Raw genomic sequence first — 23,050 nt, forward strand, 5'->3', positions numbered from 1 at the left:
ATGTTCTAACTTTGAGTCAGAACCCAACAAGGGGAATGACAAAGGGAAGCATATTATCGATGCGAAGCCCAACGCCACTATTTCCACCACCAAGATCTAAAATAATGAACTCGAAGATCTAGAGAAGGGGGATCGTCTCTTCCACTCACAAATGTGGGTGAAGGGTTCGCTGTTGCAATTAATTGTGGACAGTGGGAGCCAAAATAAACTCATTTCAGCAGAGGTCATGAAGCATTTGGGCTTGCTGACGACATCACACCCACATCCATACAACATCGGGTGGCTTCACCATGGACGAGATCTCCGAGTCAGCGAACAATTTTGCCTTCCCTACACCATTAAGCCCTTCACAGATGAGTTATTGTGTGATGTTTCTCCTCTTGACGTTTGTGATTTATTATTAGGACAACCATACTTGTGGAAGTGACATGTTGTATATGAGCCTAGACCTCTCTCTATTATTATTTCTTTGGGTAATACATTATACATCATACCGGAGGTAGCCCCACCTACCACCACCTCTTTGATCTCTGCTGAGTAATGTAGTAAGATCATCTCCCAGGCTAGGAAATTTATTTTCTTTCTAATTTTCTCTCAAAGTAAGGGGAATATCGTAGCCACATCCATGGCCCTTGGGAAGGGTTCCTCCATACAGCAAAATCAGGTGGATACGATCATGAAAGAATTCAAGGACATATTCTCCTCACCCAAAGGGGTACCGTTGCATTTTCAGGTCAAGCATTCGTTCAACCTTACTACTGGAACACCTCTACCCAACGGGCCAATATATCTCCACTCCATTATGGAAAATTCCAAGTACAAACAGCGACATGATTAGCAATGGGTGTCACACAAGTTTCTGGTGGGCGACAAAGTTTGGTTGCATTTGCAGAAAGAACACCTTACCGGAGCCCATCGAAAGCTTAGACCACTCTGATACTGTCCTTACACCATCACCTAGGGTGTGGGATACATTTATTTTGAGCTCAGCATTACCCCATTCATTGGAATGCACCTAGTGTTCATTGTGGACCGCCTTCGACCATACTTCCCACCATTGTTGAAAACATCATACATTGCATAACAACTCACACCAACAAAGTTAAACCAAGACTACATGGAAAAAGCCACAACTGATCGTATTATGGACAAACAAGTCAAGAACACTCACCAGTAGAATATCCAACTATATCAAGTTGTCAAAACTGGCTAGCTCATGCACCAAGGCAAGTGGTTCACCAGGGACCAAGTTCAGCAAAAGTTTCCTCATCTCATGGGGAACTCAACGCAATGGGGACCATTGCTTGCTAAGGGGGGAGGAATCATCCAAGTGGATGTCGGTGGCCACCTACCTATTCCATTTGGACCCCCACCACTGTCTCTTTCATTTTTCCAGTTTCCTTAATTGTAGCACAATTCACTGTTTTTCGCAGTTTTTTGGGTCTTGAACTTCCAGAGCCGTTTTGAGGCCCTAAACGAATTTTTTGTGAAAACTGGGGCCAACAAGTGGTTTTTATTAGTGTTGGATGGTCTTAAGTTCTATTCCTCGTGTCACGCGGAAAGAGTCGTTAGTGCGGACACAACCGACCTTCCTAGAAAGCCTAAGACTCTCTAATGACAAACAAGACAAATAAGAGCAATACTTCCCTAAATATGCTTTTACAATATGAGAAATCAAGTGTTTAGATCTTACCTGTAATCCAACGCTGTTGTAGTAGTCCAGCTTCGTTGATCCGGATGAGCTCCTCCTTCCCTTCGAAGCTTGCATTCACCAACAATCAAACGATCAAATAGCACCTGAATATCACATAAAATAAAACATATTTAACATGTAGACCAAGGAGTACATGAAACAACTCATTAATAACAAATTGTTGAGAAGAATGGACTAATTTGTATTAAAAGGTAACAAAAGGAACCATTACAACCTGAGCCTTGGTGTTGTGCAAGCTCCTCCCAGGGTCCACAAGAGTTCTCCCTTACTCTGATCAGATCACCCACCTCCCAATGGAAACAAGTAAAGATGGTAATCTCTCTTCACAAGCTTCTACAAGGAAGTCCTAATTCCAACAGCATCTACCCTTAGGAATGTTCAGCTTTCAACCTCTTCTCCCTTTGGCCCAATGCCTGTATTTATAGTGCTCTAGAGGAAGTTATTCAGGTCCACCATCAATGGGATAAGCCCCTCTTTGGATGGGATAGCTCCCCTATTGATGGGATGAGTTCCTCTTTGGTAGGGATACATGAACCATCTGGAGGCGCTTCATACACGTCAAACATACTTCTAGAAGACTCTAGAAATGACCACAAGTAACTTTTTTGGAATGAAACTTGCGCCTTTTGACCTTTACAGGAGTACGCACCCATCCCTTTACATACAGAGCGTACAAGTACGCAGGTATTGTGAACTTGGGTTGCGTACCCGCAGGTAAGGCTAAGAGAAACTGCGTACCAGAGATAATTGACTTTAAATGACTTTTCTCTCTTTCTTGAAGTTTGACATGGAGAGCAGAGGCATGAGACTTGCCAAGGAGGATAGTATGACAGTGGATGGAGCCATACTAACTGCAAATAGTCATGGTGACATTTTTTAGTGTAACAGATTGCCCCCTAAAGTGCGAAGCCTGTAGTAGATTAGGGTTTTTATGATCTAGGAATGGTGAAGTACTTTATCATTTCAAGGAGTATCTTGTGGAGGACCCGGTCAGAACCTGCAAATATTCAACACAAAATACATATATAAGATTATATCATCGTTGAGGTAGGCATTCCCATACTCAGATTGAAAACTTTAACTAATGATCTAACTACTGCTCTGATACAAGAATGATTTTGCAGTACATCACAATCATAGACTTTTGTAGACACAGTATGGACGCAACCATCTGTTTATGATTAGTCTACTGTATAATAAATACAAAACTCCTCGTAGCCTGGATGGTGGAAACTAGATCCAGGGTCTTCATTTCTACTTCCCGAATTGGTACGATTCTATCCATGCGAATAAATGAGTTGATGTCGAGCATGGTAGAAACCACTTGATTACCAGTCAATGATGTAAACTGTTAACAAGTGTGAGAGAGACCACCGGTGATGTCAATGGTTCTCAAAGTACCCAGTACAATCCATGAAATGTGAATGAATGAGTTGATGTCGAACACGTCACGGAATCCTTCGATCGAAAGTCAATGATGTAAACTATCGTCAAAGGCGAGAAACCTGCCATTGATGCATGCAGACTTCAAGGTACTGTCGATTTCTAAGTCATCTTTCTAGATAATGTGCTGATGTCGATAGAAAGCGACTCGTTGCAGGCAAGCCCACAACATGAAATCATTTGTTTAAGTTGAAGAAATGCTGCTGTAAGGACTGACTCAGGGATGGTCAAATGGATGACAAGTATTTTGCATATGAATGGTTTATTTGCAGAGACCTCTTGAACACATAACGACACGACAGATGGTTTGGTGACGATTGACCCAAAGTTAATACCTGGAAACGGTTGAAGACTTTCAAAGTGGTTTGATCAACTTTTAAGGCAAAGGATTCCCAACCCAGGTGAATGAAAAGTGTCGTGTTCAAGAGCGGTGATAAGGTTCTTCTGTAACATAGGATGACAAATCGGTTCATTCTTCTCTCTTTTCCCCCACCATTTCTGGCAAGTACCTCTTTATTTTTTTTTTACAAGCTTGAGGAGGATAACATATGCTTGACTATAAGCTCATCCTTCGGATGAGTCCAACTTAGTTTAGATTCGGACCCTAAGAAGGAGTGGTCCGTTCCTGTTTGTAATCGAACAGGTCCTTTACTGTGAAATTTTAACGAGTCCAGTATAGGAGAAACTCGGCGTTTTTCATTTTTAGAGAGTCTGAAAAAATTAAAGAAGACTCCACAGTGAACTTTTTCGTAAATTTGTGTCTCCCAAGCCCGAAAAAGTATAAAATAATACCTGAGAGAACCGCTTGATCTCACGACCAAGGAGTACTTTCATGATTAGTGTCTCTGACCTGAAAAGTAAAAAGCGATCAAGGACACGTCGTTTTATTTCCGTATCGAGTTTGAAATGACAAAATCCCGGCAATCTTTTCCTGTTTTTACGGTCAGAAAAGAGCTATAAGGGGACCGTCTTTTAGTTCCATTTTAACGAGTGTAAAAGAAACGCTCGGCAATCTTTTTATGTTTTAGGAGTCAGAAAAGAGCTTAAAAGATGACTCTGATGTTTTGATTCGTGAAAAATGATGATTTTTCTCTAAAGTTCTTTTGTCCTGCACAAAAACGACATATTACTCATACCTGTTTAAGATGGGTAAAAATACATTGAAAAATGTCCTTTCATGGTGAAAAATAAACAAACTTAGCATTCATTTATCCAAAAAACCTATAAAAAGACTTTTTACCATGTCATTTTTACCATTTTACTGCTGAGGTTGAGAAAAGGGCTTTTGACAAGAAAACTTCCCGTGGACTTTGCGGAGAATCCGACCGTCAGAATCGAGCGCCGTCTCTTTCAGGTATTTCACAACATCCTCCTCTTCAATTTCATCCGTTTAGAATTTCATTTCAAGTTTTAGTTTGATTTTTTGGAGGGTTTAGGGTTTTAAAATGCGCTTCTCGGGGGACGCAGGTGCCCCATGGGCGACCTGCGTACCCCGACTTTTTTGTATATGGGAAAAAGGTCGGGGTACGCAGCCCGCCTTCAGACCAGCTGCGTACCACCGCTCTGTGTTCTGAACGCGGGGTGCGTACCCCGTGAAACGCGGTTTTTTAAACCCCAAACTCCAATTTTAACCAACCAAATTTTATTTAATGAATTCTAACTATTGTTTTTTGGTGTGTAGGTCACTCACCATGCTGGATTGGCGTGAAAGAGAGCACGAAGACGTTGATTTGGCCGCAATAGGTCATCAACCTTCTATTGATGCGTTAAAGGCATGCGGACTCTATAAGTACTGGGCCATACCTGGCATGAGGGCCCAGGTGCCATTCTTAGAGTGGCTGGTTGAAAGGTGGAACATTCAGGAGCAATGTTTTTTCATCAGAGAACACCAGCTCGAGATAGAGTCCTCTGACATATACTTTCTCACTGGCTTGCCTAACAGGGGCGAGCAACTCTCTCTATTCGGGACTAGGCCGGGTGGCCAATCCCTTGCTAGTCTCCGGCTAGAGTGGTGCAACAATCAAAACCAGGAGAAGGGGATAGAAATCAAATATATATCCCGACCTAAACTTATGGTAATTGCCTTTACAGTTACCAAACTTTGCGGTGCTGCCGCTTTGCACATGGCCACTGGATCCCAAATGCGGATGGCTATAGATTGCTTCCAAGGCACCATTTTCAACTGGTGCGATGCTGTGTTGGCCAATATGAAGGGCCAACTAACTAGGGCAAAGAGAGGACAACTGAAGACCTTTGGATACGGGCCTTTAGTTGTGAGCTTTTCCCTAGAGAGAGTTCCAATGCTGATCCCCCAGCATCTTACAGTTCCAGTTGGGGTTCCTCGGGAGCCTAAGTTGACGAGATGGGTCGCGGTAATGGCCCGGCATCCTGACGAGGGAGCAGCAGTTGTTCGATTTCCTGATGGTTACTTTCATTGGCTAGAGGGCCAGGTCTTTGCGATTCAGGATTTTCCGTATGCCGGAATGGATTTTCGCAATGATCCAGACATGGTTCTTCCACAGGGAGAACAATGGGACGACAGAGGTACTTCATTCTTCACAAGTTTTTAAATTATGTATTTTTTTTGTTTTTTATATATCGTCTCAAAACTGACAGCACAAATTTTCAAAATGCAAATGTAGGTCCACGGCGTCCGGCCAACCTCCGAGCTTTTGAGAGGAGAGTACCAGCTATACCAGCACCGGCCCCACAGGATGCGGCCGCAGAGACCTTAGCCGAGCTAGAACAGGATCTAGAGTGTATGACGGCGGATATACCAGAGACCACTATAGATGACATTCCTATCCAAATTCAGCGCTACGTGGTCACAGTCCCAGGACCTTTCAGGAGGTCCCTGTGTAGGGTAGCGCGGGCAGTGGTCTCGTATAGAGAGCACCACCAGTGATTGGCTAGTCACTTTTGTAGACACATATGACATTTTTGGTTTTTTGTACTTATCATTTTTGCCGATCATAAGGTGTTTTTCAACCTATGATCGAAGACGATGTATATTTTTGACACACTCCTATCTATATATATCATTATTACCGGCTTATTTTGTTAAACATGTGTGATGAAATGTTTATAAATTTACATTTATGATTGTTACAAATGTCTATTTAACATTTGAGACGCCATTGCATCTGCTAATGTATTTAAAGACCTTGGAATATGTTGATATTCAATGTAATCAAATTCACGTTCCAAGAGACGCACCCTCAAAAACAATCTTAATAACACTGGATTTCTAATGGCATAGACTCTATTAAGCTGTAATACAACGAGTTCAGAATCTAACCTCACTATCAAACTCCGAATCCCAAATGAAATAGATTCAGATAATAATTCAATCACTGCACTGTATTCTGCAATGTTGTTTGTTGTTTGACCGAGGTTCACCCCATGCATAGAAACTAACTCGTCAGAGGGCGAATAGATAACCCAAGCTGCGGAAGAGATATTCCGTGTACTACGACAAGCACCATCAGAAAATCCAATGTATGTTTGGAGAGGCGTCGACATCTGCAATATCAAGAGTAAAACCAAGATAAGCCAGAATAACGACAAAAGCACACTCTTTAAACTAAGCACACAGCCTAAACTAAGCAAACATTCCAACTAGAAAGAAAACTAACCTAACTAGAACTAACTAAATCTCCATACCCACCATTTAAGCATAATACCTCTTTAGGTAAAGTCCATTTCTGGGCTTATCCAAAGAGTCCCCATCAAAATCTACCAGCTCATAGGCCCCTTTTGCCAGCTTTCGCTTGACAATGTAGGGCCCATGCCACATGGGAACGAATTTTCCAGCACCTAATTTATCGTTAGCTTGATCATATAATAACACTAGGTCTCCTTCCGAAAAATTACGAGGGGTCACGTTACGATCATACTGAGCTTTCATCCTTTTTGCGTGAGTCTCGATTGCCAAAGCAGCATCACGTCGAGTCTCATCTAATTTAGCTAGGTATAACAGACGCTTCTCCTCTTCGGAAGTAGCTGGGAGTAATTCGACAGCCATTTGAAGTGATGGGATTTTGCATTCAATGGGAAACACTGCTTCCAAACCATAAACTAGCTGGAAAGGAGTGAACCCTGTTGATGTTTTTACTGAGGTTCGATACGCCCAAAGCGCTGAAAATAACATGTTGTGCCAATTCGACCGATGAATACCAATGATTCGTCGGATCATGATAACTAGAACTTTATTAATAGATTCAACCAAACCGTTTGCTTGGGGATAATAAGGAGTAGAACTATCATGGCGTAAACCAAGCTGGCTTGTAAGTTCTGTCATCATAATGTTTCAAAAATGGCGCCCATGGTCAGTGATTATCGCTTGTGGGACACCAAACCTAGCAATAATATGATTGAATACGAAAATCGCTGCTTTTTTGCCGCTTGCCTCGAATGTAGGCATCGCCTCGGCCCATTTAGTAAAATAATCAACCGCAAGGATGATATACGCATGCCCCCCGGCCGAGAAAGACGTAAGCGGATCGAATCATCCGAGATAGAATTGGAAGCACACCAGAGGTGGTAAGTCATCACGTGATTGGACGGATCCTCTCCAGACTTACCTTCGAACTTGGGTATATCACTGGGCAACTTATTTGGCATTGGCGGCCAGAACGGAAGATATTGAATTGGATCGTTCGTTAGGCGCGTCAAGTCTGGTAAATCCAAAGTTGCGATAAACGGTAACTGCCGGTTAGGATCTCTAAAACTCTGGGTCACAAGACCAGTCCCAGGAGGAGGATATCCAAGATAACTAGGAACAGGAATCGCATTAGGGATATTATATCCTCCTGGAAAACCAGGATTAACCGGACCGTACTGGGGTTGTTGAGGTTGTTGATAAGTGTACCCAGGATACGGTTGATACTGGTAAACCGGTTGTTGGACAGCAGGACCGAATTGGTACTGTCCCTGGTACTGTTGGTGGGTAAATTGAGGTTGAGTTGTTACAACAGTACTTAAACCAGGCTGCCCTACAGGCATCTGGACCGTGGTTTGAATCGTAGATCCGGACAACGGTAAAGATGTCTGAGGAGTGGTTGCAGAGACAGTAGAAACCGGGGCTGTCGACACTCCAGAAGTAAGTGTGGTAGATGTTGCGGTAGTTGCAGCAGCAGTTTGAGATGGAGTACTAGGTGAAATTGGCGGCTGAGTAACTACCGAAGTTACAGAAGTTTGAACATTTGACTGGACAGGTTGCGGTTGCTGGGGTGAAACAGAAACTACGGGTTGTCCAGTTTGAGGTACCAACTGTATACTTGGCTGCAACACCTGTTGACCCTGTGATGGATCCCACACTATCATTCCGGGGTATTGACCCGTAACAGGTTGAGGATACTGAGATCCATAACCGGATTGAGGATAGGATTGATAACTGAAAGGCATAGTTCCCATACCTTGAACATATGACTGACCTTGAGGTGGTTGATAACCTTGACTCGAGTATTGACCTTGAGGTTGATAACCTTGGGGTAAATACTGATACTGGGGTTGACCTTGACCTTGAGGTTGATACCCTTGAGGTTGATACCCTTGAGGTAAATATTGATACTGAGGTTGACCCTGGGGTACATATTGAGGCTGGGGTTGACCTTGAGGCATGTATTGTACCATGGGTACATACTGACCTTGAAGCTGCCCCCCAGACACAATTTGTGTACCTTGAGGTTGCCCCCCAGACATTAATTGAGGCTGCCCCACAGGCGGTAATTGACCACCTTGAGGTTGAGAAACGGGAATTGAACCTGAAATCATGTAAATGTCCCCTACACCCAACGGTTTATTACCATTGTTTCTAGCTAATAACCCATGATCAATGGGTTGAGGAGATGCCCTCGCAAAGGTACCAGAAAGTGACTGATACCCGGTGGGAACAGAAGGACCGTCGTGTAAAAAAGATTCAGGAGATTAAGTGAACACGGACGACTGACCAGACATATTTACCGGAGTATAAATACCTCCAAGTGGAAAAGGAGTACGAGGTGGAGAAAAACCTACCCCTGAGTTGTCTAAATAATTGGTTAACGAAAGGTACCAAGTAGTACTTCTAGGAGGACTGTAAAAGATAGAATCACGCTCCCTTAGATCAATAGTAGGTTGATCTTCAATGGTAGACACGCCTAATTCTTCCTCTGGAGCAAGTTCTTCAATAGCTATCAAACCAGTAGGAAGATTTTCGGTGATGACTCTTTCTACCCTAGGTGAATCTGGTACACTAGAAGTTGGAGTAACAGGTTCAGATATTTCAGGTTCTTCGCCTATATCACTAGTAGATGAAAAACTACCAACAAGCTCAGAAACTTCAACTGCTTCAGGATTATAACCTGTTTCTAGACTTTGGTAATCTTGATGGACTACCAACGAAGACTCTCCTTCTTCTGGTGAACCTACTCTACTGCCGCTAGGAGGAGTTACAAGGACCTTTAAACCTTCGTAATGACTTGGGACCTCTTGAAGAGATTCACCCCGAAGTCTACGGGATTTCCTCAACAATTCGGCCACAGAAACAACCTCAGGAGACTTGCCCCGAAGTCTACGGGACTGTCTCGGTAATTCCGCCACAGTTAAAAACTTTTAACTACTGCACACGCAAACAAAGTAAAATCTCAAAGCAAACCACCTAAAGTCTCTAAAGAACCAAACAAATTTGAATCATACACCTAAAGAATCTAGGGCGTCAAACTAAGCACAAACAGTAGCCTTCCAGACTGAAAACGCTAGTTGGAGATGAAACCCAACATCGCCGGATTCAGTACAGAAGTGGCGGGTGGAACAGTTACCCCGGCAACCTGCTTAATGAATAGACCGGCACAAGTTCCTCCACTTTAACCGTCTCGGGTGAAGTGAACCCCCCGGAAAATCCAAGCGAGTCTAGCCGACGTCTGCTCCAGGTACAGTGGGATCTTCCCTCCACTGTCACCTCGGTAGAATCCTAAAGATAATGGTCACTAAGGTTACCAACTGCAACAAATGCACCTGGGGGAACAGTCTACACTCCGACAGCACGCAAGGGCAGAGTATCAAGCTCAATCCCCTTTCCGGTTCCTTGACAATAATCCAAGGTTTACCGACAAGTGACCCCTGGCTCCTCGACAATGGTTAATCCGAGGTTTACCGTTTGTAATACGTGTGTGTATGGCGTCGTTCCCAACGAGGGAGGATTGATCCCCTCACTGGTTCGGACACGAGCTCGTGCTTCTCCTTTAAGAGGAGCTTTCCCAGAGTACAAATGAGACAATTGGATTTATTCTATTACAAGATAAGCTACTTGTTTGGTTTTGTTGTCTTGGAGAGTTAATTACTCTCCTACTCCAAGACACTAGCCTGATCTAAATTGGTGTTTCAGAGCCCTAGTAAATAAAAGTTACTATGTTGATTTTACTTTAAGCGTTAATTTTATGGTTTTTCTTAAAGACAAAAAGGTGATGGAGATGAAACTGGTGGTGTGTAGACTCGACTCGCAACCACTACAAAGATGCACCTAAGATGATTTACACTACCTTTCCTTTTCAATGAATCTCCTAACTTAAGAGAGTTGGAAAATGCAAATTTTATAGAAAACAACTTTCTTAGTAAAGACAATCAAAGAAACAATTCTCTTTATCTTTTCAAAACACACAACTCATGACCACTAATTACTCTTACGAAATTTCCTTTTTCTCCCAAAAGTCTACAAGTGCTACCAAAGCAAACTTTTTCCAAAAGAATTTTTGTGTTTTTTCTATGTTAATAAAGCATATAAAACTATTTTATCAAATCGAATTTAACAAATCTAAAACAATCAAATCAAATTCATTCAAAAGCAAATCAAAAGCAAATTTACCTAAAAGTAAAAATAATGAGGACAAAAGCCTACAAGAATGATTCCCGGATGTTTTACTTAGTCAAAATGCAACTAAGGATCAGTTCATGCAGAATCATAAACTAACCAAAAAACAAAATCGAAATCTTTTTGTTCTTTTTTCTCAAGAATGGAATTCAAGGCTTTAACAAACAAACTTTTTGAGATTCGCAAAGAGAAGACACAAAGGTAGGTCTCTCACTAGGGTGACTTCTATGACAGGCCCGACTCCTAAGAGGACTGATCAAAACCAGGGAGATCCAAAGTTGGACAACCCCTAACGCCAAAGTCACTACAGGACCAGTTAAAAATCACACCCTAGGGCAAAATCCATATGAATTCCACCAAAACCCTCGACACTAACGGGACAAGTTCAGGTGAAGATCTTTGAAAGTAAACTGATGGATCTGGGCAGAAAAAACAATGTAAAAGCAAAATCTAAAGAGCAAAAAGCAAAAATTGAAATTTTCTCAAAATTGACAGGGGTACGCAGGTCATCTGTTTACACAGGCGCGGGTACGCACTGTGCACAAAGACGCAATGCGTACAAGTACACACTGTGTTAAACCCAAAGACTGCGTACTGCTGGCAAGGCTAAGAAAAATAAAAAAACTAAATTGACTCTAAGCTAACCCACCCAAACACACAGCTAGACAACCAAAAATCAGAAAACAAGCAATGTTTCTCAGACCAAAATATCAAATCAAAAAGAACTCAAACACATTAATGGATTCCCCAGCGGAGTCGCCATTTTGTCATGCGGAAAGAGTCGTTAGTGCGGACACAACCGACCTTCCTAGAAAGCCTAAGACTCTCTAATGACAAACAAGAAAAATAAGAGCAATCCTTCCCTAAATATGCTTTTACAATATGAGAAATCAAGTGTTTAGATCTTACCTGTAATCCAACGTTGTTGTAGTAGTCCAGCTTCGTTGATCCGGATGAGCTCCTCCTTCCCTTCGAAGCCTGCATTCACCAACAATCAAACGATCAAATAGCACCTGAATATCACATAAAATAAAACATACTTAACATGTAGACCAAGGAGTACATGAAACAACTCATTAATAACAAATTGTTGAGAAGAATGGACTAATTTGTATTAAAAGGTAACAAAAGGAACCATTACAAACTGAGCCTTGGTGTTGTGCAAGCTCCTCCCAGGGTCCACAAGAGTTCTCCCTTACTCTGATCAGCTCACCCACCTCCCAATGGAAACAAATAAAGATGGTAATCTCTCTTCACAAGCTTCTACAAGGAAGTCCTAATTCCAGCAGCATCTACCCTTAGGAATGTTCAGCTTTCAACCTCTCCTCCCTTTGGCCCAATGCCTATATTTATAGTGCTCTAGAGGAAGTTATTCAGGTCCACCATCAATGGGATAAGCCCCTCTTTGGATGGGATAGATCCCCTATTGATGGGATGAGTTCCTCTTTGGTAGGGATACATGAACCATCTGGAGGCGCTTCATACACGTCAAACATACTTCTAGAAGACTCTAGAAATGACCACAAGTAACTTTTTTGGAGTGAAACTTGCGCCTTTTGACCTTTACAGGAGTACGCACCCATCCCTTTACATACAGAGCGTACAAGTACGCAGGTATTGTGAACTTGGGTTGCGTACCCGCAGGTAAGGCTAAGAGAAACTGCGTACCAGAGATAATTGACTTTAAATGACTTTTCTCTCTTTCTTGAAGTTTGACATGGAGAGTAGAGGCATGAGACTTGCCAAGGAGGATAGTATGACAGTGGATGGAGCCATACTAACTGCAAATAGTCATGGTGACATTTTTTAGTGTAACACCTCGGATAGATCTTTCTAATGAGGTATTGTGCACATCAAACAGAGATCGTATGCCAAAGTTATGACCTCAGGAAGTTGATGTACCAATTTACCGAAACGGGGCCCATATTTTTGGCGCTTGATCTCCTGTGGTCAGGTTTTTGCATGTTTAGGGTTTTCCATTGTTTCTCAATAATAAATAGGCCTCCAAGCCTCATTGTAACATAGTTCAGAGGCATTTATTCACCACATCTCTTCTTAGAGATAAGTTGCCATCGCCCGCGCTAGTCTTATTTCCATTCTGTTTGTAAGCATATTTTAGTATTTGATATTAATGAAATGAAGTGTTATTTCTGCTGCATCTCCGTATTTATAGTTATATCTATAATTTGTTGCATTCTTGTTTAAGTTTGGATCAGTGGTATCAGAGCGGTCTTCCCTTTCTCTATTTTTCTTTGCGTGTCCCCAACGAGGTCGGGATATAAGGAGTTAGGGCTCGATCTGGTTGAACCTTTGCAAGATCAGCCTCACAAACCTCGACAACAGCCCATGTGGGAAGAAAATAAAGATTAGGGAGGAGGATATCCTATCAAAATATTGCTCGAGGAGGCCCTCGAGAAATAAAGGAACGCAATGACGGATAACTTTACCCAAATCCTTCAATGGTGGCCCACCAGTGGGGCATCCACATCCAATAGCCACTCTGGAGTCGCCACTCTTTTTAAGGTACAAGTAAACTTTGACATTCCCATATTTGAGGGCCAAATAGATGCACACACCATAGATAAATTATTAAATTTTCTAGAAGGATATTTTTCTATTCATGATTTTTCCAGCTGGGAAAGTCGCCCCCCACGTCAAGGACTGGTGGGAAACCTACTGTGAGCAGAAGGATGAAAGTACGCCCTCATTGTTTTAATCCGCACCCACTTGGAATTAATTCTAGGACACCATAAAGGAGCAGTACTACCATATCGGGAGATACGAGGATAAATACGTAAAGTGGACCACGCTGCGGCAAGGAAGGGACCAAGACGTGCCAGAGTTTACCAATTTTTTTCATACCCTTTGCACGAAGTTGGGTATCAAGGATTCTGAGAAACATTTGGCACTCAAGTACCGTGTCTACCTACACAGGTACATCTAAGATGAGATGGAGTTCCTGTACATCTCCTCGCTTGACACAGTGAGACTTTGGATATGAGAATCTGAAGCAAGGGAAAGGTGCCCCCAAATTTCAAAACAAAGGATAAATCCAAGGCAAGCGACCTAGGACAACCTGCCAAAGATGCAAGCAATGAACAACACCACGAAGCAGAAGATGGAAACGAGAAATTGGTGTGAGTTCCATAAGAGCTGCACTCACAGCACAAGTGAGTATTGGGCCAAGCATTCACTGGTGGTTGAGCTGAAGGCTTCTGAATCAGATGCATATTCCGACCCTAATTCAAAACTTGAGAAGGGGAATGATAAAGGGAAGAAAATTATTGATGTGGAGACCAGCGCCACTGTTTTCACCACCAAGATCCAAAATAATGAACCCGAAGATCCAGATGAGGGGAGCGCGTCTCTTTAACTCATAGATGTGGGTGAAGGGTTCTCCGCTACAATTCATTGTCGATAGTGAGAGCCAAAAGAACCTCATTTCAGTAGAGGTCATGAAGCGGTTGGGCATACCGACCACACCACACCCACATCTGTACAACATCGGGTGGCTTCACCAAGGATGAGATCTCCGAGTCAGCCAACAGTTTTTCCTTCAATACAACATCAAGCCCTTCATAGATGAGGTATTGTGTGATGTTTCTCCTCTTGACGTTTGTGATGTATTATTATGACAACCATACTTGTGGAAGCGACATGATGTATATGAGTCTAGACCTTGCTCTATTATTATTTATTTGGGTAATACGTTATACAACATACCGGAGGTAGCCCCACCTACCGCCACCTCTTTGATCTCTGCTAAGAAATGCAGTAAGATCATCTCCCAATCTAGGAAATTTATTTTCTTTCTGGTTTTCTCCCAAAGTAAGGTGAAGATCGTAGCCACATCCATGGCCTTCAGGAAGGGTTCCTCCACGCAGCAGAAGCAGGCAGATACAGTGATGAAAGAATTCAGGGACATCTTCTCCTCACCCACAGGGGTACCATTGTATTGTCAGGTCAGGCATTCATTCGACCTAACTCCTGGAGCACCTCTACCCAATGGGCCGATATATTGTAGCTCCATTATGGAAAATGCCAAGTACAAATAGCAACATGATCAACATCGAGTGCCACACAAGTTTCAGGTGGGTAGCAAAGTTTGGTTGCATTTGCAGAAAGAACACATTATTGGAGCCCATCGAAAGCTTAGACCACTCTGATACAGTCCTAACACCATCACCAAGGCTGGGGAGACAATGATTTTGAGCTCAACATTGCCGCATTGAATGGCTTGTATCTAGTGTTCAATGTGGATAGCCTTCAACCATACTTCCCACCATTGTTGGACACATCAGACATTGCAGAATAACTCACACAAAGAAAGTAAAACCCAGATTGATCATATTATAGACAGACAGGTCAAGAACACTCGCCAGTAGAATATCCAACTATATCGGGTTGTCAAAACTAGCCAACTCCTGCACCAAGGTAAGTGGCTCACTAGGGACCAAGTTCAACAGAAGTTTCCTCATCTCATGGGGGAACTCAATGCGATGGGGATCATTGCTTTCTAAGGGGGGAGGAATGATCTAGGTGGATGTTGCTGGCCATCCGCCTATTCCACTTGGACCCCCACCACTGTCTCTTTCATTTTTTCAATTTCCTTAATTGTAGCACAATTTACTATTTTTGGCATTTTTTCGAGTCTTGAACTTCCGGAGTCGTTTTGAGGCCTTAAATGACATTCTTTGAGAAAATTGGGGCTAACAAGGTTGTGTGACTGGTGTTGGTTGGTCGAAAGTTGTAGTCCTTAGATAGATCTTTCTAAGGAGGTATTTTGTGCATCAAACGGAGATCGTATGCCAAAGTTACGACCCTGGGAAGTTGATGTACCAATTTACCCAAACGGGGTCCTATTAGGGGAATTTTGAGGTCTAAAATGGGCCTCCCAAGGAAATTATAAAATAATAGTGGAAATAATAAAATAATATTAGTTTACATCATCAAATATTAGAGGGAAAAAAGAAAAAACTATTTTTTCAACTTATCTCCCTATGTGTTTACTCAAATTTAGAGTGGAAACACTCGTTGGATGCAAAATTTTATTCCTCATCCAAGGAATACCCATGTTGCATAATTTTGACGAACACTACTACATGAAAATTGAGAAATACATGAAAAATGAGATTGTAATCACATTTTTTCATGTATTTCTCATTTTGCATGTAGCAGGGTCCATCGAAAGTATGCAACATGGGTACTCCTTATATGAGGAATTAAATTTTGCTTCCAATGAGTACTCCCGCTCGAAATTTGAGTAAAACCTTTGGGAAATAAGTTGAAAATACGATTTGAAAAAGTAGTTTTATTATTTTATTATTTTTTAATGTTTTTACTTTTTTACTCCAAAAATGGTGAATCATCCCCCATGGTTGACATCATCATCTTGAATCCTATTGGTTCTTATAAAGTTTGTTTTGGTTGTGTTAGACTCCGTCTCATGTCAGAGATTGATTCTTCTTCAAAACCCTGTTTTGAAGAAGAAATCATTAATGTGTTGTTTTAGATTATGTAATTTATCTCCAGCTCTTCAAAAGGGAGCAGCTTCCTCAGCTCCTATCTCTGCAAAAGCACAAACACAATTCAAAACATCATCAGCAATCAAAGTCTGGCAATTTAATAATCAAATCAACAATGCCTTCCCCTCCTTCATCCATTACTCGTACACGACAAGCTTTGAATCTTTCCAAGATCAGTCTACTTCAAGCAAAGATGACGAATCTAAAGTAAATCAAAATCTAGTTTTTCATGTAGCAGAGGCCGCCTTGAATGAGCAACCAAAAATCTCCAAGTGTGTTGGATGAAGTTAGAGAGGGGTCGCGTGGGAAAGAGAATTCTTCTGGAAAATTGATGCTGGAAAGTTGATGTTGCAGGTCCAGATCTTGATCAAATATTCATAGCCTCATATACCCTTGTCCCAACAGGTCGAGTATTGCTGCATTGTTTTTCAGAGATATGGTGTGATGGAATTTCGTAGCAGAGGAGACTGGGCAGAACATAATTTCCAGTTTAAAGAGTCCAAGGTGACTACTAACAAAATTGGGGATGGAATTGGAGTTGTAATTCTAGATGATGGCATGCAGGTCTAATCGCTCTCAGAACCAACAGAAGAGAAATAGTCTACTGTTCAACTTTAAAAAATGACGTGTTTAGACTGCAGCAAACATAATGGAGCAATGAATAAGCTGGCTGAATAGCACAACATGATGACTGCTAGTCTCTTTATTACCATTGGAGCTTGTTCAGGGACATGGAGATTGTAATGGTAAATTGTATAACCCTTTGGGGCAATAGAAGGTTGATACCACATGGGCCATTGAGGGAACATTTGATTGCATTGAGACGGGCAGATATAATAGTTTTGCATCATACAGATTTGATTTCAAAAGAAAAATATCAATATATCATGGCTATGTTGGAGTGTTTACTTGAGGAGGAAATCCCTATTTTTGGTAGCAAAATGGTCCCGTGCCATTTCTTCAGATTACAGTGCGAAGCTTCAGTGATTCCTTTGAACGTAGTGCACAATATGGTTGTATTGTGTGTTTCTGGCATTGGTTGTCCAGAGTCACTTTCGTTAGCTATGAAAAAGAGCTTAAGATTGCAAATTTTTGCTTTTATTGTGTAGCTGGGTGCAGCACACGTTGACAGAGTAGATTTCAGTGACCATCACATTTTTCAAGATAAGCTTCATTATTGGCATAATTTGATATACTCATTTGTACATGATTTGCGATTAGTACAAAAGAAGCTTCAAAATTTGGAAGTGAATTTGGACAAAGCGTTACTATTATATTAACAGAGAAGGATTATGAAAGAAGTCAACCAGTATTAATGAAGTTCAAAGCTGCAGAAGTTCTTGTTCTTCATTCTACTTTGGGAATTGTGAGTTGTTCTAGGAACTCAGAAGAAAGGTTCAAAACTTTGTTGCTTAACAAAGTGATGCGACAAGGGTGATGCAAGGACTTGTTTGAGCCATTAAATTACAGCCAGCAATTGATCATAAATAGCAAAAAAGCCTATGATTTCCAGACATACAGGCTCATATCAAAATCCGTGGAATGATCAACTGAAGATCTTTCCAAGAAGCATGCGGCACATGGCTATGACAGTTGAATTTGGGTCTGTTTTGTATTACTCTCAAATTCATCAAGTTATTTTTACTATGTGTAAGTTCTCCTTTGGCACTGAAAGGGAAGATGAACCGTTTGCATATGAATTAAAGATATTAGTAACGTGGCAGTTGTTGCAATATTTAAGGCGTTCGTTTCATCTAAGGAAAATATGCGGCATAAAATCTGGACAGGGACCATTTATGGCATTGCAGTGACATCATAAAGGCCATGGTTTTGCTCACCATCCCGATTCTGCATTCAAGATCATGACTTGGCTAAGTAAATACTTAGCTCAAAACAGAAAGAGCAGTCTTTTCCCATTTATTTTAGATCGTATTTTTAATACATGAATTGTTTTTGCCCCCGAGCTCAACTGTATCATAGCGTTTTAAGACATCTGTCACAGCAGAAAATGGGGTCAATTCGCCTACTTTTATCCTCAGTCCCGATTCAAAAGGATCAGCGCTCCATATGTCAGCCATTAGAGGATTTTAGGGAAACGCTGTTCTATGTTTAGCATAGATGAAACGCCCATTTCTAATTTATGTAATTCAGGTGAAACAACGCAGGAGTTTTTTGGGTTGATCTGTTTTCTTTTACAACAGAGGCTTATTTAATGTATTAAAAATAAAAACTCATGGGAGTTAGTAAAAAAAGAGAGGACAGAAGAAAATTCTGAGTGCTGAGAGCTGGTGGAGAACAGAGCTTTCAATGTACAGTTTTTGGCAGGGATTTTTAATTAAATTTCACAGCTCTGACTTCTGAGATTCCTGTGGCATGATGATTTAGCATAAGTTTTTCTCTTGTTTCATATGTAATCTGTTATGTTTCATTTCACTACATGGTCATTTCTAACTGAACAAATGAAGTGTTTAGGTAAGAATTCATGCCTGCCATGCTCTGCCTATAAGTTTGTTCATGTTTAATGTTTTCTACTGTTTAAGGAGGATTCAAAGTTATTGTTTGCCCTCCTTAGCTCCTCACCAGTCTTGCCATCCCATATAAAATTTAGATTTGATGCTAAATTTCTTGCCTACCTTGCCTCAGTCGATAACCTGTGTTGTTCATTATATTTCTCTGTTTCAAGCTGTGATTTTGCCCATGCAGCCCAGAAAAACCCCGTTATTTAATTAAAAACCCCAAATTAATCTTTCTAATCAGTTTACTAGCCTAATATCAATGTTACCCGTTTGGTCATCTCATCAATTGAAGATATACCGAGATTGACCGGAGAGAGCCTTCTCCTGCCCCGTAGGGCTAGCTACGGGGCTGAATGGTTTGATGTTGCCTTGAGGTTTACCTTTCTCAGCCTGAGGTGAAATCTCAAGCGCTAACATACTGGCGACCATACTGGGGAGAACATTCAACTTGTTGATTGTCTTGTCCCAGTACATGCAATCAAGGTGCAGATCTGATGCTGATGGTGGACAACAGTCAGACACTTATGCAGGCTGAACCATTCACCTGGCGACTCCAACTCAATCCAGACATTCCAACGCTTGCTGATCCGTTCATGCAATGGAAGGGTATGTGGCAAACCCTACCCTGTGTGAAGCTATAGAAGAAATAAGAAAGCTGTTAGCAGATAGTGAATTTGATGAAGATGTTTTCAATGCCTTGCTTCAATGGATGAAATCTCCACGGTTCCCTGGATTCAAAACTAAAGTGTATGAGTTAATTGTTGAAAGAATCGAAAAGGAGATTCAGTGTCTCGATGAGCAGATTCAGTCATATGATTTCCAAGACCCTAAAAAGTTCTTGGAAATCCTTCCTCATTCGAGAAAAGATATCATAGAATTGCCTACAGTCGTTTACATTGACAGTGTGCAGCTGGAAGTATGCATCACAGAGTTGGGGCAGCCAACAGAGTCCGGCTTCCGTGATCCTATTGCGACATACATGGACACATTTTTCAGTTTGATTGATAGATCAGGCTGTCTTGTACGTGATCAGGCTCAGTACGTGCATGAAGGGCTGCCAGCAACTGCATCTGTGACTTCGTGGCAGCATTCTCAAGCGGCATCAATCTCAGGTTTACTTGAATGGTTAATATGGCATTTTAGTATTACCTGATCTATTGTTTGTACAACAGATTAGAATAGCTTTGTAAATAAATAAGCAGCCATAAGGGCAGCATCTTGTTTTAGTTTGCTTGAAGATTGTTTGAGTTCAGTTTCAGTTTGAAAATAAGCAAGAGTTGTGTTGATGATGACTCCATTGCCCAATGGGTGGAGGCACTATCTGCTCTCCCAAAGTTCTGCGGTTCTTGGCACCTCCACGGAGCGGCAGCTGCCATCCCAAGTGGAGCCGATGTTAGACTCCGTCTCATGTCAGAGATTGATTCTTCTTCAAAACCCTGTTTTGAAGAAGAAATCATTAATGTGTTGTTTTAGATTATGTAATTTATCTCCCTCTCTTCAAAAGGGAGCAGCTTCCTCAGCTCCTATCTCTGTAAAAGAACAAACACAATTCAAAACATCATCAGCAATCAAAGTCTGGCAATTTAATAATCAAATCAACAATGCCTTCCCCTCCTTCATCCATTACTCGTACACGACAAGCTTTGAATCTTTCCAAGATCAGTCTACTTCAAGCAAAGATGACGAATCTAAAGTAAATCAAAATCCAGTTTTTCATGTAGCAGAGGCCGCCTTGAATGAGCAACCAAAAATCTCCAAGTGTGTTGGATGAAGTTAGAGAGGGGTCGCGTGGGAAAGAGAATTCTTCTGGAAAATTGATGCTGGAAAGTTGATGTTGCAGGTCCAGATCTTGATCAAATATTCATAGCCTCATATACCCTTGTCCCAACAGGTCGAGTATTGCTGCATTGTTTTTCAGAGATATGGTGTGATGGAATTTCGTAGCAGAGGAGACTGGGCAGAACATAATTTCCAGTTTAAAGAGTCCAAGGTGACTACTAACAAAATTGGGGATGGAATTGGAGTTGTAATTCTAGATGATGGCATGCAGGTCTAATCACTCTCAGAACCAACAGAAGAGAAATAGTCTACTGTTCAACTTTAAAAAATGACGTGTTTAGACTGCAGCAAACATAATGGAGCAATGAATAAGCTGGCTGAATAACACAACATGATGACTGCTAGTCTCTTTATTACCATTGGAGCTTGTTTAGGGACATGGAGATTGTAATGGTAAATTGTATAACCCTTTGGGGCAATAGAAGGTTGATACCACGTGGGCCATTGAGGGAACATTTGATTGCATTGAGACGGGCAGATATAATAGTTTTGCATCATACAGATTTGATATCAAAAGAAAAATATCAATATATCATGGCTATGTTGGAGTGTTTACTTGAGGAGGAAATCCCTATTTTTGGTAGCAAAATGGTCCCGTGCCATTTCTTCAGATTACAGTGCGAAGCTTCAGTGATTCCTTTGAACGTAGTGCACAATATGGTTGTATTGTGTGTTTCTGGCATTGGTTGTCCAGAGTCACTTTCGTTAGCTATGAAAAAGAGCTTAAGATTGCAAATTTTTGCTTTTATTGTGTAGCTGGGTGCAGCACACGTTGACAGAGTAGATTTCAGTGACCATCACATTTTTCAAGATAAGCTTCATTATTGGCATAATTTGATATACTCATTTGTACATGATTTGCGATTAGTACAAAAGAAGCTTCAAAATTTGGAAGTGAATTTGGACAAAGCGTTACTATTATATTAACAGAGAAGGATTATGAAAGAAGTCAACCAGTATTAATGAAGTTCAAAGCTGCAGAAGTTCTTGTTCTTCATTCTACTTTGGGAATTGTGAGTTGTTCTAGGAACTCAGAAGAAAGGTTCAAAACTTTGTTGCTTAACAAAGTGATGCGACAAGGGTGATGCAAGGACTTGTTTGAGCCATTAAATTACACCCAACAATTGATCATAAATAGCAAAAAAGCCTATGATTTCCAGACATACAGGCTCATATCAAAATCCGTGGAATGATCAACTGAAGATCTTTCCAAGAAGCATGCGGCACATGGCTATGACAGTTGAATTTGGGTCTGTTTTGTATTACTCTCAAATTCATCAAGTTATTTTTACTATGTGTAAGTTCTCCTTTGGCACTGAAAGGGAAGATGAACCGTTTGCATATGAATTAAAGATATTAGTAACGTGGCAGTTGTTGCAATATTTAAGGCGTTCGTTTCATCTAAGGAAAATATGTGGCATAAAATCTGGACAGGGACCATTTATGGCATTGCAGTGACATCGTAAAGGCCATGGTTTTGCTCACCATCCCGATTCTGCATTCAAGATCATGACTTGGCTAAGTAAATACTTAGCTCAAAACAGAAAGAGCAGTCTTTTCCCATTTATTTTAGATCGTATTTTTAATACATGAATTGTTTTTGCCCCCGAGCTCAACTGTATCATAGCGTTTTAAGACATCTGTCACAACAGAAAACGGGGTCAATTCGCCTACTTTTATCCTCAGTCCCGATTCAAAAGGATCAGCGCTCCATATGTCAGCCATTAGAGGATTTTAGGGAAACGATGTTCTATGTTTAGCATAGATGAAACACCCATTTCTAATTTATGTAATTCAGGTGAAACAGCGCAGGAGTTTTTTGGGTTGATCTATTTTCTTTTACAACAGAGGCTTATTTAATGTATTAAAAATAAAAACTCATGGGAGTTAGTAAAAAAAGAGAGGACAGAAGAAAATTCTGAGTGCTGAGAGCTGGTGGAGAACAGAGCTTTCAATGTACAGTTTTTGGCAGGGATTTTTAATGAAATTTCACAGCTCTGACTTCTGAGATTCCTATGGCATGATAATTTAGCATAAGTTTTTCTCTTGTTTCATATGTAATCTGTTATGTTTCCCACCATTGTTGAAAAGATCATACATTGCATAACAACTCACACCAACAAAGTTAAACCAAGACTACATGGAAAAAGCCACAACTGATCGT

The 23,050-nt window shown here is 41.2% G+C and overlaps 1 pseudogene; it reads left to right on the top strand.

The window, feature by feature from the left end:
• Window positions 1-20,977: 20,977 nt before the first annotated feature.
• On the top strand, window positions 20,978-22,200 carry LOC149262976 (putative tetraacyldisaccharide 4'-kinase, mitochondrial; annotated as a pseudogene).
• Window positions 22,201-23,050: the final 850 nt, after the last annotated feature.

The sequence above is a fragment of the Pinus tabuliformis genome, chromosome 6 (assembly GCF_031772625.1).
Source record: "Pinus tabuliformis cultivar Carrire ecotype Pingquan chromosome 6, CPIR1, whole genome shotgun sequence".
Taxonomy (NCBI): domain Eukaryota; kingdom Viridiplantae; phylum Streptophyta; class Pinopsida; order Pinales; family Pinaceae; genus Pinus; species Pinus tabuliformis.